Genomic DNA, 24,008 nt, shown 5'->3' on the forward strand with positions numbered 1-24,008 from the left:
TTGCATTTCTCTAATGGCTAATGATTGTGAACATTTCCTCATGTATCTGTTAGCTACCTGAATATCTTCTTTAGTGAAGTGTCTCTTCATATCTTTTGCCCATTTTTTAATAGGGTTGTCTTTTTGCAGTTCAGTTTTTGCAGTATCATGTAGATTTTAGAGATCAGGTGCTGATCGGAAATGTCATAGCTGAAAATTTTTTCCCAATCCGTAGATGGTCTTTTTACTCTTTTGGTGAAGTCTTTGGATGAGCACAGGTGTTTGATTTTTAGGAGCTCCCAGTTATCTAGTTTTTCTTCTGCTTTCTTAATAATGTTTTTTATACTATTTATGCCATGTATTAGGACTCCTAACGTTGTCCCTATTTTTTCTTCCATGATCTTTATCATTTCAGATTTTATTTTTAGGTCTTTGATCCATTTTGAGCTCGTTTTTGTGTATGGAGTGAGGTATGGGTGTTGTTTCATTTTTTTGCAGATGGATATCCAGTTATGCCAGCACCGTTTGTTAAAAAGACTGTCTTTTCCCCCATTTAACTGTTTTGGCGCCTTTGTCAAATATCAACTGCTCATATGTGGATGGATTTATGTCTGGATTCTCAATTCTTTTCCATTGGTCCATGTATCTGTTGTTGTACCGGTACCAAGCTGTTTTGACTACTGTGGCAGTATAATAGGTTCTAAAATCAGGTAAAGCAAGGCCTCCCACTTTGTTGTTTTTCAGTAGTGCCTTATTTATCCATGGCCTCTTTCCCTTTCATATGAAGTTGGTCATTTGTTTCTCCATCTCATTAAAGAATGTCGTTGATATTTGGATCGGAATTGCATTAAATGTATACATCACTTTTGGTAGAATAAAAAAACATTTTTATAATGTTAAGTCCTCCTATCCGTGAGCAAGGTACGTTTTTCCACTTAATGTAGGTGTCTTTTGGTTTCTTGCAGAAGTGTACTGTAGTTTTCTTTGCATAAGTCTTTTACAGCTCTGGTAAGATTTATTCCTAAGTATTTTATATTCTTGGGGCTACTGTAAATGGCATTGATTTGGTGATTTCCTCTTCGATGTTCTTTTTGTTGGTGTAGAGGAATCCAACCGATTTTTGTGTGCTTATCTTGTGTCCCGATACTCTGCTGAACTCTTCTATTAGTTTCAGTAGTTTTCTTGAGGATTCCTTAGGGTTTTCTGTGTATAAGATCATGTCATCTGCAAATAGAGATACTTTTACTTCTTCCTTGCCAATCTGGATGCCCGTTATTTCTTTATCTAGCCTAATTGCTCTGGCTGGGACATCAACCACAATGTTGAATAAGAGTGGTGATAAAGGGCATCCTTGTCTGGTTCCCGATCTCAATGGGAGTGCTTTCTGGCTCTCTCCATTTAGGGTGATGTTGGCTGTTGGCTTTGTATAAATGCCCTTTATCATGCTGAGGAATTTTCCTTCTATTCCTATTTTGCTGAGAGGTTTTTTTTATCATGAATGGGTGTTGAACTTTGTCAAATGCCTTTTCTGCATCAATTGATAAAATCATGTGATTCTTGTCTTTTGTTTTATTTAAGTGGTGGATTACATTAATTGTTTTTCTAATGTTGAACCATCCCTGCATACCTGGTATGAATCCCACTTGGTCATGGTGAATTATTTTTTTCATGTGTTGTTGAATTCTATTGGCTAGAATTTTGTTGAGGATATTTACAACTACATTCACAAGGGATATAGGTCTATAATTTTCTTTTCTTTTGGTGTCTTTACCTGGTTTTGGTATCAGGGATATGCTGGCTTCACAGAATGAGTTTGGTAGTATTCCGTCCTTTTCTATGCTCTGAAATACCTTTAGTAGTAGTGTGTTAACTCTCCTCTGAAAGTTTGGTAGAACTCTTGCAGTGAAGCCATCCGGACCAGAGTTTTTTTTTTTTTTTGTTGGGAGTTTTTTGATTACCTTTTCAATCTCTTCTTTTGTTCTGGGTCTATTTAGTTGTTCTACCTCTGTTTGTGTTAGTTTAGTTAGGTAGTGTGTTTCAGTTGGATCTGTTGTAATATCGCCCATGTCATTTCTTATTCAGGCTATTTGCTTCCTCTCCTGTTTTTCTTTTGTCATTTTGGCCAGTGGTTTATCAATTTTGTTGATTTTTTTAAAAAACCATCTTTTGGTCTTGTTAATTCTTTCAATCGTTTTTCTGTTTTTCTGTTTTCTATTTCATTTAGTTCAGCTATAATTTTTATTATTTGTTTTCTTCTGGTGCCTGTGGGTTTCTTTTGTTGCTCTCTTTGTATTTGTTCAAGTTGTAGCGATAGTTCTTTGATTTTGGCCCTTTCTTCTTTTTTATGTGTGCATTTATTGATATAAATTGGCCTCTGAGCACTGCTTTTGCTGAGTCCCAAAGTTTCTGATAGGAAGTGTTTTCATTCTTATTGGATTCTCTGAATTTCTTTATTCCATCCTTAATGTCTTCTATAATGCAGTCTTCTTTGAGCAGGGTATTGTTCAGTTTCTAAGTGTTTGATTTCTTTTCCCTGCTTTTCCTGTTATTGATTTCCACTTTTATGGCCTTATGGTCAGAGAAGAAGCTTCGTAATATTTCAATGTTTTGGATTCTGCTAAGGCTTGCTTTATGACCTAATATGTGGTCTATTCTAGAGAATGTTCCAGGTACACTACAAAAGAAAGCATACTTAGTTGCTGTTGGGTGGAATGTTCTGTATATGTCTACGAGGTAAAGTTGGTTGATTTTGGCATTTAGATCTTCCGTGTCTTTATTGAGCTTCTTTCTGGATGTCTTGTCCTTCACCGAAAGTGGTGTGTTGACGTCTCCTACTATTATTGTGGAGCTGTCTGTCTCACTTTTCAATGCTAATAGAGTTTGTTTTATGTATTTGCAGTCCTATCACTGGGTGCATAAATATTTAATATGGTTATATCTTCTTGGTGTATTGTCCCTTTAATCATCATATAGTGTCCTTCCTTATCCTTTCTGATGGATTTAACTTTAAAGTCTATTTTGTCAGAAATTAATATTGCCACTCTGGCTCTTTTTTGCTTGTTGTTTGCTTGATACATTTTTTCCGTCCTTTGAGTTTTACTTTGTTTGTTCTCTAAGTCTAGGGTGTGTCTCTTGTAGGCAACATATAAACAGATCTTGTTTTTTAATCCATTTTTGCCACTCTCTGTCTCCTTATTGGTGCATTTAGTCCATTTCATTCAGGGTAATTATGGATAGGTATAAATTTAATGCTATCATTTTGATGTCTTTTTTTGTGGGTTTTCGGCAGCTCTTTTTCCCTCTTAATTTTATGTGCTGAGTAGATTTTCTTTATATGTTGTCCTTTACTTGTATTTGCTGTTATTGATTTTGTTTCTGCTGAATCTCTTTTCTTTTCTTGTATTTTATTTTGATGAGTAGGATAGTTTGTCCCCTTTGTGGTTACCTTATTATTTACCCCTATTTTTCTAAATTTAAACCTAAGTTTTATTTCTTTGTATCACCTTACCTTCCTCTCCATATGGGAGGTGTATGATTACATTTCTTAGTCCCTGTTTATTATTTTAATGTTGTCTTCTTTTATATAATAACATCACTGTTACCCTTTTTTGAGCTTTTTTTTATACCTTACTTTGTTTTTTTGGATTTCCCTCTCTGGATTGACTTCTGGTTCCTCTGCCCACTGTTCGTCTTGGGTTGTACCTCATATTATTGATATTCTAACCAAAGAACTCCCTTTAGTATTTCTTGTAGGTTTGGTTTGGTTTTTATGAATTCCCTTAACTTGTGTTTATCTGGAAATGTCTTAATTTCACCTTCATATTTAAGAGAAAGTTTTGATGAATGTATGACTCTTGGCAGGCAATTTTTTTCCTTCAATTTTTAAAATATGTCATCCCATTGCCTTCTTGCCGGCATGGTTTCTGCCGAGTAGTCCGAGCTTATTCTTATTGGCTCTCCTTTGTAGGTGACTTTTCATTTATCCCTCACTGCTCTTATAATTCTGTCTTTATCTTTGGTTTTGGCAAGTTTGATTATAATATGTCTTGGTGACTTTCTTTTAAGATCTACCTTATGTGGAGTTAGATGAGCATCTTGGATAGATACCTTCTCATCTTTCACTATATCAGGGAAGTTTTCTGCCAACAAATCTTCAACAATTTTCTCTGTATTTTCTGTTATCCCTCCCTGTCTGGTACTCCAATCACTTGTAAGTTATTTGTCTTAATAGAGTCCCACAGGATTTTTAAGGTTTCTTCATTTTTTTAATTCTTTTATTTGATTTTTCTTCAAATATATTAGTGCCAAGTGATTTATCTTCAGGTTCAGAAATTCTGGCTTCTACTTGCTCAATTCTGCTCCTCAGACTTTCTTTTGAGTTGTCTAATTCTGTAATTTTATTGTTAATCTTCTGAATTTCTGATTGCTGCCTCTCTATGGATTTTTCCAGCTTATTAAACTTTTCATTATGTTCTTGAATAATCTTTGTGATTTCTTCAGTTGCTTTATCAGTGTGTTCCTTGGCTTGTTCTGCATATTGTCTCATTTCCTCCCTGATGTCTTGAAGGGTTCTGTATATTAAACTTTTGTATTCTGCATCTGGTAATTCCAGGAATGCACTTTCATCTAGAAGATCCCTGGATTCTTTGTTTTGAAAGCCTCTTGAGATGATCATGGTCTGTTTCTTTATGTGACTGGATATTGACTGTTGTCTCCAAGCCATCAATAAGTTATTGTATTAGTTTATGCTGGCTTACTGTGTCGTAGCTTCTCGCTTTGTTTTGTTTTGGTATACCCCTATGGGTTGCTTGAGTGAGTTAGCTTGATTATTTTTGCCCTTGGAGCTCTGACATCCTGTCCCCAGCTGGCTAGAGCTGTTATCAGGTCTATCAGTCCAGGAGTCCATTCAGTTTTCTTGTATGAATTCAGCTCAGGTTTCCAGGTAGCTGATCATCAAGTGTGTGGTACAGGCTCTGTCTTATAGTCTTAGAGGGGCAGGGGTGATTAGTGTATATACCAGTATCTGATTGCAGCAGGGGGTCATGCTCTGAACAAGACAGGGTGCAGAGAACTGACTCCCGAGTGTCTCTAAGGAATGTGCGTCGCTGTTCCCTACAGCATGCAGGTCGGTGGGCTCTGCAGAGGGACCATGGGCACCCAAAGTTTTTTGTTGTAAGGACTGGGAGGTACCAGTTATCTTTGGACCTCTGTCACAGGTGGCTGGGTGGCCTGAGTAGAGCTACCAGTCTTTAGGTCCCTGATGTGGTTAGGTTAGGACTTTGTTAAATAGGCAAAGTAATGTCAAACATCAAACACCCACCTCTCCACCGCACAGCTGAAATGGTTGGAGTCTGCCAACAAGGGCCTATTCTCCCAAAATAGGCCCACACAGGTCCAAGCAGAAGGGAAAGGTGCTCAAAGTCCATGGACCATTTATGCCTGGACAGGAGCTGCTTCTGTCCTGAGCTCCCCTGGTTAGCGGAGCTAGCAAATTATCTTTTCCCCCCAAATGCAAATTTTTTCCTTTCCCAAGGTCGGGCTGATGGCTGTAGGTGCTTAACAATGCGTATCTCAGGCCCAGGGAATTCAGCCACTGAAGCCAGCTTGGGGTGGGGCAGGGGGGACGCGTTAAAATATATGCAAGTACTTAGCTTTTGCTGAGAGCGCCATTCTCCTCAGGTTCCGTAGTTGTGAGTAAGCTGTGCGGCTGGCTGCTTCTCCCTGAGCAAACTGCCGCCGAACCCTTGTACCACCCTGCCGCCTCCGCTCCCGGAATGGTGCCTGAGGGCTCCCTGTGATTCAGGTCTGGTAACTCCTCTCCTCTTCTGAACTGTCTCTTCCTTCCCCTGCCCCTCAGTTCATTTTCTAAGCTTGCCTTTGAAGCTCAGGGCTCCCAGCTTGTCACAAATATGCTCGTTTCACTTTTTTAGGGGGTCTTTGTTGTAAAGAGGGCTCGGTGGAAGCGTCTGTCTATTCCACTATCTTGGCTCTGCCTCCACATTTTTAATCTTTTTGATAATCCAGTGAACACAAAGTGGTGTCTCATTATTATTTTCACTATTATTTCCTTGGTTGTTAATGAGATTGAGCATATGATACTGGTCATTTCTTTCTTTCTTTTTTTTTTTTTTTGACTTGCCTTTTAATATTATTTGCCAATTTTTCTATTCTTCACCCTTTTCTTATTAACCTATGGGATTTCTTTATATATTATAGATTTTTATCTCTGACTATTTATGATAGTCTCCAACGTTGTCTCTTGTCTTCTAACTTGACTTGTGATTCCCTATAAGGTTTAAATTTTTATGTAATCACTATGTCCATCTTTTTTTTTTTTTAATGGGTCAAAGCTTCTTTGTCTTGTTTAGGAAAGACAACCCATCCTAAAATTATAAAAATTTCTCTGTATTCTTATCTAGTAGATTGCATTACTTTAAAGATCAAGAGGATAAAATGTCACCTAAAAATAAAAAGACACATTTCAAACAAACAAAATGATTTACTAGTTGCTTTAAGAGAGTAGATTCTGGAGCCAGGCAGTCTGGGTTCTTTTCTAGCTGTATGACCTTGGGCAAGTTAATGTCAAGTACTTTGAGTAGTGTTTGACAGACTATAAAACTGTGTACATTGTGAGATTCTCCTTCAAGTTCTGTGGCCTTAGAGAAGCATAAAGTCTGAAGACTACTGCTAGACTTTTATTCATGTCACTTAGAAACTGAAAACAAATTTACAGATGCAGGATCTTGATTGAATATAATGGTCGATATCTCTTATCTATATTATTCCGTGATCTGTCTGCCCCTGTCAAGAAAGGAAATGAGAGAACCCACCTTAGCTCCTATTGGTCACTACTTTTTACTATTGCTTTAATGTTTTGTTAAAAATCAGTGACAAGCTAATAAATGTCAAGCTAGACAAAATTTCCCTTCTTGTACCTTAAATATATTTGATGGCCTACATATGCTTTTGTTTCTGGGAAACCCGAGGAACCAATTATCGGTAGTTTATCATCATAATAAATAGTGAAACTGCCATGTATTAGTGCATGCTATAAGAGGCAGTATAGCATTATGATTAAGATTTCAGAATCAGGAGCTAAAACACGTAGGCTGAAATCCCACCCAGCTCTACCACTTAATTATTTGTGTGACGTTGCTTAACATGCTTAACCTCTCTTATTTGTAAACTGAAGACTAATAGTTGCTTCCCTTTCCATCACCCCCCACGCCCCCATTTCTGTTACCTTTGCCTCTTTCCCATTAGCTCAAGCAACTGGAGTGTTTAGATGCTGACAGACTTCAGCAAGGGATGCTACAGTAGAAAGACAGAGAAGGGAGTCAAACAGGGCTATCAGGTTTCAAAATAGGTTTTCACAGCAAATAGCAGATATGATAGTATTGAAAGAAAAGACCTTTGAGTCAAGACAGCCTGTTCTTTTTTGTTTTGTTTCAAAAGTCTAAGCCCTAAAGATCACAGGGCATAAAAGAATACCCCCCCATGAACACTATATTGAAAAGAATAGAAAAGAGCCAGACTGTCACTCTCCTAGACTCAATGGAGTCCACAGGAGGGTTCATGTGGAGGGAGAAAGATGGAAAGGTAAAGAAAGCAGCTTGGGCTCATGGGCCTGAAAGAGGGGCCCTGTGTCCTGTGCGTCAACCACCTCCATCCCAGGCTGGTGCTGGTGGAGAGACGGAATCTCCAGATAGGCTTGAGTTACTGAGAATAGAGTGTCCTATGCTTGCCTTAGGAGCAAAAAACAAAAAAACTCCACTTGCTGTCAAATCAATTAGTAGATTGCCAGGCCTTTCCTCTAAGGATTCTTGGGGTGGACTCAAAACCCAACCTTTCAGTTAGCATCCAAGTGTGTTAACTGTTTGCACCAGCCAGGGACTCTGGGTTAGGAATACGCATCTTGTTAATGCTGACATTCAGCATGGTGTTTGAGCAGAAGGAGTAGGTGTCTCCACACACAGGGCCTGCTTCATAAGCATGCGACCTGTGGAGTCACACAGGTTCAGTGCTTGGTTGAATGCTGCCCTGTTGCCATCTTGAAATTCTTAATAATTTTTGAACGATGGTCTCCCCATTTTCATGTTGCATTGAAAAAGCCAAACCAAGCCCCTTGCCATTGAGCCAGTTCCTACTCATAGCAACCCTATAGTCATGTTGCATTAGGCCCCAAAAATTATGTAGCCAGCCCTGTCAATGCAAGGGGACCGGAAGCAATTCTGAGTCCTCAGCAGAGAATAGGGGTAGTATAATAATCTCCCCTATTCACCAAGAAGTAAGTGGTGGTTGAGAGACCTGAAGAAGCTTTGTAGTGGGGACCAGGAGGATGCTGTAGTGACATGCATGCACTGATGACCCAAGGCTGGATGGGACAGCAGACATGCCAGTGGATGCCTGCATGGATACTAGATGATACTGAGGACCACATGCTCTCTCCTAGCTGATGATTTGACATCCCGTAAGTCTCCTGGAACTCCTGTTCTCCCAAGAAAACACAGGGAAAGACCTTGACTAGCCCAAGATTTTGTATCCCATGCCTTACCAAATAAGGCTGAAAATAAAAATGAGTAGAAATATATTTTTTAAAAAAAGATATTTCTTGCATGCATGAGTATATGGACTGAAGTTTTTATCTACTACTCCATAAATAAAAGTGTGACATTTTATGAACTCGTTTATTTGTGCATGCAATGTTATGCATATAAATACAATGCATCTTGGATGTGAATGGTTTCATTTAAACTTAAAGCTAATGGTTTCATTGCTTCTGCTTAATATAGTAGAGTTTCTCCTGTTGGCAGTCAGCTTAGATACTGAGTTATTTTCCAATGACCTTGACTGAATAATTCTCAGATAACCTAAACAAATTTCTTGGCCTTATAAATCCCAGACCGTTAAATTTCAGCCTACTCTTATTAGGGTTTGCCCTGGAAAGCCAACATACATTTGTTAAACTCCACATTAGAGAAGACAGGTGACCATCTGGAACTGGAAAAGTGCAGGGTTTCAGAAGAGCCCTTCACACCGTGAAGCATCCTTCACGTGCTCTCAAGTTTGCCTTGTGTGACAGAGGACAAAGCCCACTACAGCCACCTCAGGTCTCCTCCAGCACCAGACACTCAAGATGATACAATTAGTAAATGGGATATGTGACTTCAAAGGGACACCAGGTCAGAGGAAAACCAACCTATAATGGAATATGATATGAGATTCCCCCCATAAAAGTAAGATGTTTTAAAATCTTGAACCGAGATTTAAACCAATGCAAAAAAAAAAAAAAATCTTAAATAGGGTTTGTTTTGTTAGAGAGTGTATTTCCAAGTGCTGAGAGCCTACAGTGCCTTTACACAATGTACTGAGAGACCAACTTTTCTCTGTCCTTGCAAATGTCACATCCATCTTTGATAGTGTCTGTGTGCTTCGTAGCATGCCACAACAGAGCGAGCACAATGTCCAAAGAGCAGGAGTCAAGTAGGCATCAGCAAAGCCAGGTATAAACAGAGAAAATCTGATTGGATGGGGGCTGGGGGGGTGGGGAGAAGGAATGATATAGCTTCTGGTTTACCAGATAGGGATGATCTGAACGAGCACTGTAGTCCAGTTTTAAAATGATAAACACATAGGGCTGAAAGGACCCCTGAGAAGTCATCTGAGCTATCCTCCAACCTCCAGGGAGGTTTTATCTAAACCATTTTTACCAAGAGGTGTCTGTTGTGTTCTTAAAATTCTGTGGGGAAGTGGATTTGATAGGCTCTTTTTTTTTCTAGTATCCCATTATAATGCTTTATAACCACAAGTGGCAGGAAAAAAAAAAAAAAAGCCCCTCCTTATACATATATATCCTTTCCTTCTCTAGCTAAAGCCTGTTGTTCCCTGTTCCAGCTTTAGCAGAGAAATGTTCATACATCTAGATACAGCTTCTGAATAACAATCATTCCTGTATTTAAGGAGACATTAAATGACCCACTTCTTTCTCTTCTTGAGACTAAATATTCCCAGGGGATTTATCCTTTTTGCACTCACCCTTCCCCCTATTCCTCTGAAGTTTTTAATGTCTCAAGCTGGGCTTCTTTTCTTGGCAGGAGTTTTGACTTGTGGGAGTTTCCAACACTAAAGTAAGCTTCTACATGGCTGACTTTGAATATCTGTCCATATCAACACTGTACAGTGGAGTAGGACTATGTCATTGGATTCTGTGGAAATGTAAAAGGGCTGTGTCCTACACCATCTCCCTGTTGGCCCCCTCCCCGTTTTCTACTAAATTAGATGGAGACGGATGAGAGATACCAGTGGGACTGCAGGAGCTAGGCTCAGCTCACCAGGTACAAAGGATTGCTCTGTGTCACATCTTTGAGAGACTCTACGACCCAGGTCCATTGTCCCTGCAAGTTGGAATCAACTCAAAGGTAACTAACAACAACAATAATGATGCAACTACTTTGGGCTCCTTGCAATTATAGGCCCAGAGATCAAGAATCAAGACCTAATTCTTCTCTTACCCCAAAGGCTAGATAGCTCAGCTCTGGGACAATCTAGGCATTTACCCCATAGACTCTTCTGAAGGCCGAAGACTTTTCTGAAGGGAGGCTGAGAGCAGTAGCAATGAATGGTTGTTGGGTCCTGCCACTGACCTTCTTCCCAACCAAACAAAACCAACACCCAGAAATCCTGTCTTTCCAAAGTTTTGTCCTATGAAGAAGATTTGTCTTGTTCCCTGAGTTCTGCCCTTAGAATTGGGCAACGGCAATTAACTGAAGTAAAGAAGTGGGCTTTGCTTCCAAGTTCAGTACGGAAATCGCTATTTAGAGGACATAACGCCCAATTGCAATGACTTCAGCCTCAGCTGCATTAGAAGTAGATGTAGGCCTCTTTTACAATAGTTGAAAACTTACAGAATCATTTCTATTACCAACTAACTAAAAGTATATGTGACCACACTTTATAAAATGTAAAGGGTGAAAGAATTGTTCATTCTTATTGTAGTTGTTAGAGTATGACAGCCTGCCTGAAAAAATGGTTTCCTGTGGACAGTGCTTCATGGGAAGTGTCGATTCTATTAATATTTCTGTTTATCATTATCCCCCAGTTTTATATCAATTCAGATGAATAGAAGCAAAACTTAGCAGCTTTCTCACAAATCCCAGCAGCTGATGGGCAGAGGTTAATTTGTCTGTACATGGACACATTAGCTTGTCACATCTGCTATTAATTGCAAACAGATATATTAGTCTAATTAAACATTGCAAGGAACTGACCTAAATTGTTCAATGCCTGTTGCTGTATCGACTCCACAATTAGCACACTTCGGGTTGCATGTTTATCCTTGCTATACTGATATGAAGGAGCAGTCTTAACTCTCCAGCTAGTAATGGTTCTTGCAGTCATCCCTGACGGTATGCTAACTAGCCTTGAAAAGGAAAAATTAAACTCATGTGACATAATCATGTGAATTTGCTGCTGAGCTATAGCCTTTTCTACCCCCATTGCCTTGACCAAGAGCATTTTCAAATGCTTATTTTCCGTGGCAGCTGTCTAAGTGGGTTGCAGCCGTTCTAATTTTGGAGCTCATTATTAGGACAAACAGTTGTGGTACATCAATAGCCCATCAAAATTAATTAAAAAGGGAAGCAGCGACTGAATGTTCATCAGATCACTCGCAAGCAACTGGGGCTGAGACTGTCTCTCCCTACCCAGCCTTGAAACTGGTTTATTTTGTGACCTGCACTTGGGAGTTGTTTAGTGATGACCAGATAGAAAATATTTATGTGTGGCACGTATATAAACAGCAGAAGCCCAGCAATTGGGTGCAGTTTTCAGATTAATCATCAGACAATGTGCATTTCTTTACCTTAGTTTTCATGGGCTAAGTAGATTCTCCATCACAGCTGTATCAGCGTATCTTTATTTCCCTGCACTAGAATGTCTCCCCCACTGGAAAGAAACCTCAAATTGTCTGTTCCTATAGAGGTGTCCTGCACCGAGATCTACCCAGGAAGTAACTGACTGCACGAAAAAACCAGGGAAGCAGCTTTCATCTTATGTAAGACAATCCATTTAATATAAATCTTTTAGTAAAAATGCAGAAGACTTTTTGAGTGTACTAAAAGCAAAATTTTAAGGAGAAGGAAAAGGAAACTCTAGATTTTGAAACAAAAAAGAAATTTAGTAAAGTCAACTTTCAAAACAGCATAATTAGATTTTCACTAAGCCTTCCAAATGCTGAAATGTAAGACTTTGAATTGACATTCAAGAATGTGTGAAGGCGAGGGTATACTGCACCATCTTGCCAGAACCAGCAGCCCCTGTGGAAAGCAAGCTTCCTGAGCCAGAGAGAGTGCCAGGTGAGAACTGGTAGAGGGGCCGTTGCTGCAAGTGCTGAACAGCTTTGCCAGCAATGAGCAATTGAATTCTCTGTCTCCTTTTTCCTTTTCTTTATTATTCAGTGCACCAGCTTGGGCACTTGGAAATAAATGCACTTTGCGTGTTTCTCCTCACAGATTGAACAGTAGACCTGCTGAAAGATTGATGCGGTTCAGTTGGTCCTCTTATACCAGAGACTGAAGGGCTACAATACTGCTTTGGGAACCATTCTGTTGGCCTCTCTTTGATTGTGGACTTAGCTGTCCTCTTGGCAGAACCAGGGCTCTCCTGCCCTGCTCTAAGCTTACTGGAATCACTCTTCATGATTAAGGCGATGGGCTTTCACTCTGATCTTGATAGAGGGATGTGATCTAGGATTGTGGATTCAGGGAGCCAACAGCCCTTTAAGAAGATCTGTTTTGTTTTGTTTCCTTTCTTTCTCCCGTGCCTACATTGCTGGAATCAGAAAAACCCTTTTGTTGAGTATGTGTATGCCATTCATCTTTTGTGGTGGAAAAATTCACTCTCATTTTTCGTTCAATAAACACTAAGACTGGTGACATAAAGATGAGGTAGAAACGATCCCCGTTCCTGAGGAGCTCACAGACTGTAGAGAAGCTGAGAAAGACATAATGACTCATGAACAATAGGAGGAAAGAATATGTAAAGTACAAAGGAAGCACAGAGGAGGGGGACACAGGAGGAGATCATTAATTCTCTCTAGGGCAGGAGTAGTCTGTCAGGAAGGCTACACATATGTTATGGATTGAATTGTGTCCCCTCAAAATACGTGTTGTAAATCCTCGCCCCTATACCTCTGGTTATAATCCCATTTTGGCATGGTTTTTCTTTGTTAAGAGGCCATATCAGTGTAGGGTATGTTTTAAGCCAATCGCTTTTGAGATATAAAAAGAGCAGATTAGGCGCAGAGAAGCAAGCGCAGATGGGGGCAGATAGATGTCATGCCACATGAAGGTCATCAAGGAGCCAAGGAACGGAAGCTGAAAATAGACAAGGACCTTCCCCCAGAGCTGAGAGAGAGAGCCTTCCCCTAGAGCGGGCACCCCGAAATTAGGACTTCTAGCCTAATCAAAAGGTTGACATTTCGAACCCACCAGCTGCTTCTTAGGAGAAAGACTTGGCAGTCTGCTTCTGTAAAGATTTACAGCCTCATAAATCTTAGGTGAAAGTTCTACCCTGTCCTATAGGGTCACTACGAGTCGGAATCGACTTGATGGCAGTGGGTTGGTTTTAAACTGTAAGAAAATAAATTTCTGTTTGTTAAAGCCACCCACTTGTGCTTTTTCTGTTACAGCAGCACTAGATAACTAAGACAACACAGAAGGTGATACACGAGCAGGGTTATAAGGAGACCCATTAGCTTTTAATTAGGAACAGTTAAGGAGTCAAGGAATATTTGTGGCCAAATGAGTTCATTAATTTGATCATCCAATAAATATTTATTGATACCCACTGTAGGTTTAGTCCCTGTGTGGTGAGATCAGTTAACACTCAGCTGCTAACCAAAACGTTGGCAGTTTAGTCCACCCAGAGATGCCTCAGAAGAAATGCCTGGCAATCTGCTTCCAAAAAATCAGCCATTGAAACCCTATGGGGTACAGTTCTACTCTGATACCCATGGGGTACCATGAGTCAGAATCGATGGCATCCGGTTTGGCTTACTAATTTACTATATGCTGGGCACTGTTCTAGCAATGAGGATATAACAAGGAAGAGAAAGACAAAGTCCCTCTCTTGTGGACCTTAAATTTTAGTTAGGGGTAGACAGTCAGTTATCAAATAAATATCTGAAATGTTAGACAATGATGAATGCTGTGAAGAAGAATTAAAAGCAGGGCAAAAGGATAAGGAGTGATGATGATTATGGTTGTGGTGGTGGCAAGCCGTGCTATTTTATGTGGGTTAGTCAGGGAAAGGCTGACCAGGACGAGATGATGTTTGAGCAGGGCTGAAGGCATATGATTGAGCCAGGTGGGTATCTGGGGGAAGATCATTCCAAGTAGAGGTCAACAACAAACTGTGTCTAATTTTTCAATATTAACAAGAATTGAAGAGCTTTGTTTCATTGAATGTGTGTGTGTATTTAACAACTCTATGAGGTTTTTTTTTTTTTTTTTATGAGGTAGGCACCTTCACATTCTCACTTCACAGATGACAAAAATGGGCTTGCCAAGTCTTACAAGGAGTGCCCTGGCAGGGAGATAGGGAAATTGGGTGACTTCTTTAGGGGTCCATAAACATTTGAAGCTCAGCATTAAAAAAAAAAAAATTTACACAGGTGGTGTCAATTGGTTATTCTTTGAGCTCTGGACTATACTTGGATTTTCCCCTCAAGCAATGTTTTCCAAACCTGGTTATCAAATTTGGGCAATTTAAAAAATTATATATTTTTAAAATACAGATATCAAGACCCCGCCTCTGGAGACTATGATTCAGTAGGCTTGACAAAGGACCTAAGTATACAGCTTCCCCAGTGGAACCTCTCCCAGCTCTCCCAGATTTAAGAGCCGCTGTTCTAAAAGTGCTTCTCACACTTTAATGTGAATACAAATCACCTGGGGTTCTTGTTAAACTGCAGATTATGATGCAGTAGGTCTCAGACTGGAAGTTCTACATTTCTAACTAGCCAGAGCTGCTGGTCCTTGGTCCACACAATGAGTAGCAATGTTCTTTGCAGCATTGTCAGTAATGGAACTGGACCAACTCGCTGGGGTATGGACAGTGAGGAGCAGTCCCTAGCCCAGTAGGAGGAATGCAGAAGGGCACATTCACCCCACTGCTGCTGGCTGCCAAGCATCCATGATGCTTTTCAAAGCCCAGGCCTCTGTTTCCCTGAGAGCTGCAGGATGGAGTGGCTCTGAATGCAGCCTGAGCAGCAGTGAGAGGCCATGAGAAGCTTTGACTTGTTGGGACAGGTTGGCGGCCCTGACACAGGCATCCTGGATCAGCTTCCCCCTTCCTCTCTACCCAACCAATATATCTCTCTGTGATAAGAGTTGATGAAAATCCCACCTAATCCATGAAATCTTTGAGCCTGCTTCCCACACAGGAAACCCTTCCCTGAAACTCTCACTATCAGGGTCACTCTTCTTTATTGTTGTCTGCTTTGCATATGTCATTCATAATCTCCATTGAGATGATAAACTCTGCAAGGCTGGTGTACCTTCAGGAAGTTGAATTTATAGTAAGAATCATCATAGAATTCTAGACACTAGAAGAGAGTGACAAAGATGTCATTTTGAGGACTAAGGTGTGCCTAACTCAAGCTATGCTATTTGCAATTGCCTCATATGCATGCGAAAGCTGAACAATGAATAAGGAAGATCAAAGAACTGATGACTTTGAATTATGGTGTGGGTAAAGAATATTGAATATACCATGGATTGCCAAAAGAATGAACAAATCTGTCCTGGAAGAAGTACAGCCAGAATGCTCCTTAGAAGTAAGGATGATGAGACTTTGTCTTACATACTTTGGACTTTTTATCAGAAGGGACCAATCCCTGGAGAAGGACATCATGCTTGGTAAAGCAGAGGGTCAGAGAAAGAGAGGAAGACCCTCTATGAGATGGATTGACACAGTGACTGCAATGATGGGCTCAAGCATAGCAACAATTGTAAGGATGGCACAGAACTGGACGGTGTTTCATTCTGTTGTACATATGGTCACTATGAGTTGGAACCAACATAGTGGAACCTAACAACAACAGAAGAGAGCTCAAGTTCAAGTTCCCTCTTAGACTGTGATTACTTCTCCAGCTTCCACAAAGATAATTACTTCTCCAATTTCCACAAAGATAATTAACTGTCTGAATACTGCCAGTTGTGGAAAACCCACTCCTTCATGAATTTTACTCGATTAAAAAGAAATACAGAATTGAGTATTTAATGGATAATTTTCCAGTTTTATTATTTAATAGCAAAGAAGATAATAATGATAAATAACTAATATTTTTAAGTGCTTAATATATGCTGAAGGAGCCCTGGTGGTGCAAAGGTTAAGTACTCAGTTGCTAACCAAAAGGTTGATGGGTCAAACCCACCAGCCACTCCACTAGAGAAAAAACCTGGCAATCTGCTCTTGTAAAGACTACACCCTTGAAAACCTTATGGGGAAGTTCTACTGTGTCATATAGGGTCACTATGAGTCAGAATTGACTTGACAGCACACAACAACAACAATAATATATGCTAAGTCTCATTCTTAACTTTGCGTGTGGTTTATTTCATTGAATCTTTGAAGCAATCTTACAAGGCAGATGCTATCATTAACCTCCTTAGGAATAGAGAGAGGTCAAGTAAATTGTCCAAGGTCATAAATCTAGAAAGTGGAAGAGCCAGGATTCAAAACAGACAGTCTGACTGCAGAGAACATACTGTCTAAATATAGCATACAGTCATTCTGGTAAGTCAACACATTCTACCTATTGTCGGCATAAACAATGTCAGGGCCTCCCAGAAGGAAATTGCGTCCCAGTTAAGGGAAATCCCTTCTTTACCAAAAATGGCTCTGCTGCACTTCAGCTGTGCCTAATGTGTTAGGTTAGCCAGACCACTCACTGAACATGATGGTTGGTCTGAGATGATTTGGAATCTCCATAGCACATAAATCAATCATTCTAGTGTTTGTAGTTGGTGGGGTGTTGGGAAGTGCATAGAAATCTTTGAAGATCCCTTGGTTTCCAACAAATCGGTTGAATTGGTCCTGCAAAATAGGAATGAGCATCTAGATGGCCTCTACCCAGCTCAGAACCATCTAATGGCTCCCCATGGAACTTAGAATAAAATCCAAACTCTGTTCCATGGCCTGGACTAGCCCTTGCCTACCCTTCCATATACGTCTATTTCCACTCTTCCCTTTGCTCGTGAGGCTCTAGGATCATTGATCTAGACTCACCCTTAACATTTATGGGGCCCAGGCAAGAAGTAAAAATTAAAGATCTCATTCCGTATATGTAAATATTAAAAACTATAAATTGAGCTAATAAATTGTTAAGTAAAATAAGTTCTAGTCTTTCATTTTGACAGGTATATGTTTCTAATGACAAAAGCAAAAGAATATGTATAAGGTTATGGTCCTTATAAGGAGCCCTGGTGGCACAATGGTAAAATGTTTGGCTGCTAACCAGAAGGTTGGCCGTTCAAACCCACCCAGTGGCTCTGTGGGAGAAAGACCTAGTGATCTGCTCCCATAATGGGGAAGTTATACTTTGTCATATGGGGTCTCCGTGAGTCGAAAATCGACTTGATGGCACCTAACATCAGCATTATAGTTCTTAAATAACTGAAGGTCTGTTAAATATCAGACAACTGAATTTAGTATAGAAGCTCGGGAGGCGCAGTAGTTAAGAGCTTGGCTGCTAACCAAAAGGTCAGCAGTTCAAATCCACCAGCCACTCCTTGGAAACCCTATGGAGCGGTTCTACTCTTGACTGTGAGTCATAACCTACTCTATGGCAATGGGTTTTTGCAGACATATGAGTGTTTTGTAAAAATAAAATGAAAAGATTAGTTTTTTTATGTTTTCAAAGGTTAATTTTAAAATAGTCAAAGTTATTAAAAGTAAAAGGCTAATGCAAATTATAATTAATGAGCATGAAAATTTTAAAGCAAATTATTAAATAAAGCCAAAATTTTATTTAATTTTTTCAAAATTTAATGAAATCTTATTCAATAGTTTTATAATGTAAAATATTCACAATTCTAGAATTCAGTGTGTAATTTTCAGTATCACATTTCACACCTGTTACATTCAGACTTAGGTATATACAAACTTAGGAGAAATATGTATTGTTTAATACTGTAACAAGGTCTTCAGCTTCATATGTAACTGTTGCAGATACCACACTAATTTGTGAACACTGCCAGAGGCAGAAAATGGGCCAGGGAAGAAAGGCAAGAACACAGATGCTTGGTACTACTGGGAAGCAATACTTTACCATGCGAGACTCAATTGTATTCATGCTTTCTGAAAGAAAGGATTCAACAAGTTAATTAGTTTTTTTTTTTTTTTTAAATCATAGTGTTTCCAGATCTCAAACTATACCCACTGCATTCTGAAGCTGTGTGTTAGTGCAGCAAACACCAAACCTTCATACTGGAGCACAGTTGCCTTTCGTTTTGAGGACATAGGACAAGACATAGGAAGAACAAATTCCCTGGAATCTGGATGGAGTGTGTGATAGAGGCATCTTTGTGTCTGTCATTTATTTGTGTGTATGTGTGTGAAAGAGAGAGAGAGAAAGGAAGAGAGAGAGATGCAAAGCTTTCTAAAGCATGGGGATGAGGGCAAGAGCTTCTCTCACCTGATGCAACAGGGATACTTCACTGGCCTTGCTGTTTTTCAAACACATAGAACAATATACTGCCTCAGGGCCTGTATACTTGTGCACTCCATCATGAAATCTCTGCTCCTATAACTTTGCATCGTTTGTTCCCTTACTTCATTCAGTCCTCTGCTCAAATGTTGCCCCTTTGAGAGGCCATGCTGGCCAGGCTGTCAAAATAGCACTCCTGCCCCATCATTATCACCTTGCCCTCCTTTACATTTCTTTATGCTCTTATTCATAATTGAAATTACTATATATCTGCCTCTCTTACCAGAGTGTAAGTTAACTGAGGAGAAAGTCTTGCATTGCTTGTTCACAGCTATATCCTCGGGGCCTAGAATAGGACCTGTCACATCATGGCTGTTGAGTAATACTTTTATGGGTGAATGAATGAATGGTTGGATCTTCTCTCTTTACCAGATTTAATTTCCACTCGGTATAGACCCTCGGTTGCATTTTTTGCCCTTAGCCCTTTCTCCCTTAGTAGTATATTGCCTGGTAAAAACATTACCCTGGGTCAACTCTCTGAGAACCTGCACCTATGCAATTAAACATGACTGAAGAAAAATACAACCATGTTTATTTAAATTCTTGATCACTAAATTCAATTCAATTGGGCTCTTTTTTTTTTTTTTTTTTTTTGGGGGGGCTCTTAACACTGCCTTGTAATAATAATGTATCTCTCTAGTTCATTCTTTCTCCCATTCTCCTATATTACTTGGGGCCCTCGTAGCGTAGTGGTTAAAAGCTCAGCTGATAATCAAATGTTTGGCAGTTCAAATCCACCAACTGAGCCTTGGAAACCCTATGTGGCAGTTCTACTCTGTGTTATAGGGTCGCTATGAGTTGGAATGGAGTTGATGGCAGTGGGATTAGGTCTTTTTTTTTTTTGGTTATCGCAAAGAGGGAATGATTCCACTCAATCGTGAAGTTTTTTGGTAAGAGCTATCTTTTGCCTTCTGGGATTGCTTGGGTTCCTAGGCAACAGCTGGGACCAGGCACACCTCTTTCCACCTGCAGGGTGCTTAGGAGCTTTGACTTTCTGCCCCTGTATAACAAAGAACAAAGCAGGTGCGACACTGAGCGAATTAGCAATACTTCTCTCATCCCTACCTGGGAAGCTGTGGAGCTGCCTTTCAATTATAGCAGTGCTTTCTCTATGTCAAAAGGAAGAGAAACATAGTGTTAACAAAGACCAAAATGACCTGCCTTCAGCTAATACCAATTAACACTTTACAAGTCACAGGACTAGCAGCGAAGCCAGGGCTTTAACATCCTAGGGAACAGTTGCAGGAAGGCTTCATTCTCTGGGCAGAAGAGATAGTCAAACCAGATGTTGCACATTCTAGGCCTCTGCAGAAGGGGCTTTGCCCCGGTATCCAAACTGCATGTTTCTGATCACTTCACTGAAATACACACGGAAGATGTAAAAAAGAAGCTGGAAGAACCCTGCCTTTGAGAAAAAGTGAGAGAGTGAAATGTTATTATAGGAATACTTATAACAATGAGTGTTAACGTCTGCTGACTGCACCTCCGTATTATTGATTGTCCCCAAATTGTCCTTCTCCCTCCTAGCCGATACTCTTACATCTTCATGTCACTTGGGACCCCTGGGGACACTGTCTGGAAGTTGAGGAGAAGTAGCTAGACTACTAAACATCCCTGGATGGTTGCCAAGTGTCTGTAGACAATTGCCAAGGTTCATTCTGGTTCTATTGTTTTCATTGTGACTTTGCAGCCTGAGTATAGATGTAAAGATATTCGGTAAAACCCCACTGGGCAAAGCATTCCAGGAACTTGTTTCCAGATGATCTCCAAAGTAAATGTTAACATAGAAGGGTGATGAAAGAAGTATGACCGGAATGATAATTGAACATTCAGGAGCTAACACGTTAAACCTTAGGGTTTGCTGGGGCATACGGCATATTCTCAGCATTGTGTTAGGCACTGTGGGGGGTATACAGGACATCTCTGGTGTTTTCTGACTGTATAAACAACAACAACAAAAAAAACCTGTTGCCATTGAGTCAATTCCAACTCATGGTGACCCAATGTGTTACAGAGTAGAACTGCTTCATAGGGCTTTCTTGGCTGTAATCTCTCTGAAAGCAGATTGCCAGGCCTTTCTTCTGCAGTGCCAATGCATGGGTTCAAACTGCCAACCTTTACGTTAGTAGCCCAGCACAAACCATTTGCGTCACCCAGGGACTAACGTCCATTTATTCTTCTTAATAGCACTTGCTTTCTCCAAAGTTAAATTTATTAAGCACAATTTCATTAACATTCCAAATCTTCAATTGAACAAAACAGGGAGACTTCCACTTCTGGAAAAATGGTGTAGGTATACTTCTCCCTGTTTCTTCCACTGAGTACAACTAAAAACCCTGGACACTATGTATAAAACAAACATAGGAAAATTGAAGGTGGAGAAGAAGGTAGACTAGCCAGGAAAACTGTGACCCAAGGAGCAACAACAATACAGCAATGAGTTCCCTGGGCTTTCTTTCATCCTAATATGTCCTATATTTAGAACTGAAGAAGCCAAGAACCCAGAAATTTTAACACGCAGACAAAACAAAAGAAAAAACAAAAACAAAAAAAAACATCAAAAACTGTTCTGTCTAGTCAAAGGACCAGGAAAGGAGCAGCCTAGCAAGACGGTAAATGTTTAGACAGTAACTGCTGTGCTGCAGCCAAATATTTCAGAAAGAATTGTGGTACCACTCCCACCTACACTGGCAAAGGCCAGGTGGGAAGCTTAGACATCCCCCTCATTGAGCTATAACAAGGCACACCAACACTTTCCCACTAGGCTAGTGTCAGAGGAGGGCTACCAGAGAGTCAGGATTTTTACCACTGCCCAATGGTAAGGAGGCCACCCTCCCTGCCACATGGTATCAGTGGAGGCCACATGGGGAGCAGAAATAGGGCACTGCTATGCTTCCAGGTAGGGTGGTATCAGTGGAGGCCTATTTGGCAGCCAGAATTCCTACCCCCATCCAACAGTAATAAGGAGTCCCATCCCCGCATGAGTGTCAACTGAGGCCAAATGGTACCTGAGCTTCCACCTGATAGTGGCAAGACTGTGGCCTCCTATTTCCCTGCCTCAGTAATATTAGAGGAAGCCAGCTACAAAAGAAGGTATAAATAAGATACACAGTCTTATAATACAATAATCAAAATGACTAGGTTTCAATTCAGAATCACTTGTCATACTAAGAACCGGAATATCTCAATTTCAGTGAAATGAGACAATCAGTAGACACTAACTCCAAGATGATAAAGATGTTACACTGTCTAACAAAGATTTTAAAGCAGCCATTATACAAATTCTCCAGTGAGCAATTCTGAACATATGTGAAAAAATGAAAAAAAGAAAGTCTCAAAATATTAAGAAGAGCCAAAGGGATATTTTAGAACTCAAAAATATGATAATTAAAATGGACTGAGCTGACTTGATGGCAACAAAAAACTACAGATAGAAAAACAATTACAATGACAGTGAATTTCTCATCGAAACCACAGAGGTCAGCAGGATGTTGCGTTTTTCAAGGATTTAAAGAAAAGAGCGTCAACCCAAAATTCTGTATCCACAAAAAAAATCTTTCAGGAATGAAGGAGAAATGAAGACATTCTCACATGAAAAAAAAAAAACGAACACAATTTGTGCCAGCAAACCTATGCTAAAGTAATGATTAAGGGAAGCTCTCTAAACAGAAAGGAAAGAATAAAATAAGCAATCTTGTAACATCAAGAAGGAAGAAAGAACAACAGAAAGAGTAAAACTAATAGGTAAATACATCACATTTTCCTTTTCCTCTTGAATTTCCTAAATTATATTTGAGAGTTGAAACAAAGATTGTAAAGAGATGTGGTTCTAAATATATGAAGAAGAAATGCTTAAGAAAATTGTATTTAAAAAGAGCGTAAAGGGATGTAAGTTTCCTACATTTAACTTGAACTGGCAAAATGACAATGCCAGTAGACTGTGATAAATTATGTATATACCTAAGAACAACCATTAAAAATGCTATACGAAGACTCAATAGCACTATTGATAAATAAGATTAAAATTCTAAAAATGTTCAAGTAGAAGATGGCTGACTAGGTAGACGCTACCTCGGATCCCTCTTGCAACAAAGACTCGGAAAAACAAGTGAATTGATCACATACATGACAATCTACGAACCCTGACCGACAAACACAGATCTAAAGAGTTGACTTGAGTGACAGAGACCCAGAACGAACAACTACGGGGAAGCAGGGACTGTTTTCGGAGCCTGGAGCCAGCATCCCAGTCAGGAAACCCTGGCGCCGGGCTTTGGACTGGGTGCAGGGGAGCTGAGCACTGCATACGGTGACGGCGCAAACACGGGGCACAGCCCTACCCCCCTGAACTGACCTCGGGAGGGGGCTCAGCCGGTCCGCATGGTTGGCGGGGCAACGTGGCTGGCGGGAGGAGAAGTCACCGGGAGGCAGCGACTGGTTTTGGACCCGGGAGTGCAGCGTCCCAGCCAGGGAACCTTGGCGCAGGGCTTTGGACTGGGTGCAGGGGAGCTGAGCATGGCATCCTGTGACGGCACAAACACGGGGCGCAGCCCTACCTCCCTGAACCGACCTCAGGAGGGGGCCCAGCTGGTCAGTGGAGGCAGCGCGGCGACGCGGCTGGTGGGAGGAGAAGTCCCGGGAGGCAGCGACTGGCTTTGGACCCGGCAGTGCAGCGTCCCAGCTGGGGAACCTTGGCGCGGGGCTTTGGACTGGATGCAGGGGAGCTAAGCACGACATCCAGTGACAGTGCAAACACGGGGCACAGCCCCAGCCCCCTGAACTGACCTGGGGGGGCCCAGCCAGTCCGCGCAGGTGGCGTGGCGACGCATCTGGCGTGAGGAGAAGTCACCGGGAGGCAGGGACTGTTTTTGGACCTGGGAGTGCAGCGTCCCAGCCGGGGAGCCTTGACGCTGAGCTTTGGATTGGCAGCGGAGGAACTGACCGTGGCTTCTGAGACAGCACAAGCACGGGACGCAGGCCTGACCCTCAGGGGCAATCTCGACCCAGCCAGCGCACACAGGCGACGTGCCCCTCGGGATTCTCAGATAAAACAGTCATCCCAAGCAAGATAAGTAACTTTGTCTATATTCTGGGGTGCTACTCTCTCCTGTTTTTCTGAACCCTCCCCTCCCTTTCCCAGGCGGCTTCATGAACATTGGAATTTCCTGAGCCAGAAGGAGAACTGCTCCGCGGTTTTTCTTTTCCTTTTTTTTTTTTGGTCTTTTCCTAACCCATTCTTCGGACCTGAGAGAAGCAACCA

General features: G+C 40.8%; 1 pseudogene; it reads right to left on the reverse strand.

Annotated features, from left to right (window-relative positions):
• Positions 1 to 23,485, reverse strand: part of LOC100661376 (asparagine synthetase [glutamine-hydrolyzing]-like) — a 75,354-nt pseudogene extending 51,869 nt beyond the window's left edge.
• Positions 23,486 to 24,008: the final 523 nt, after the last annotated feature.

This window comes from Loxodonta africana, chromosome 3, assembly GCF_030014295.1.
Source record: "Loxodonta africana isolate mLoxAfr1 chromosome 3, mLoxAfr1.hap2, whole genome shotgun sequence".
NCBI classification, from domain to species: Eukaryota; Metazoa; Chordata; class Mammalia; order Proboscidea; family Elephantidae; genus Loxodonta; species Loxodonta africana.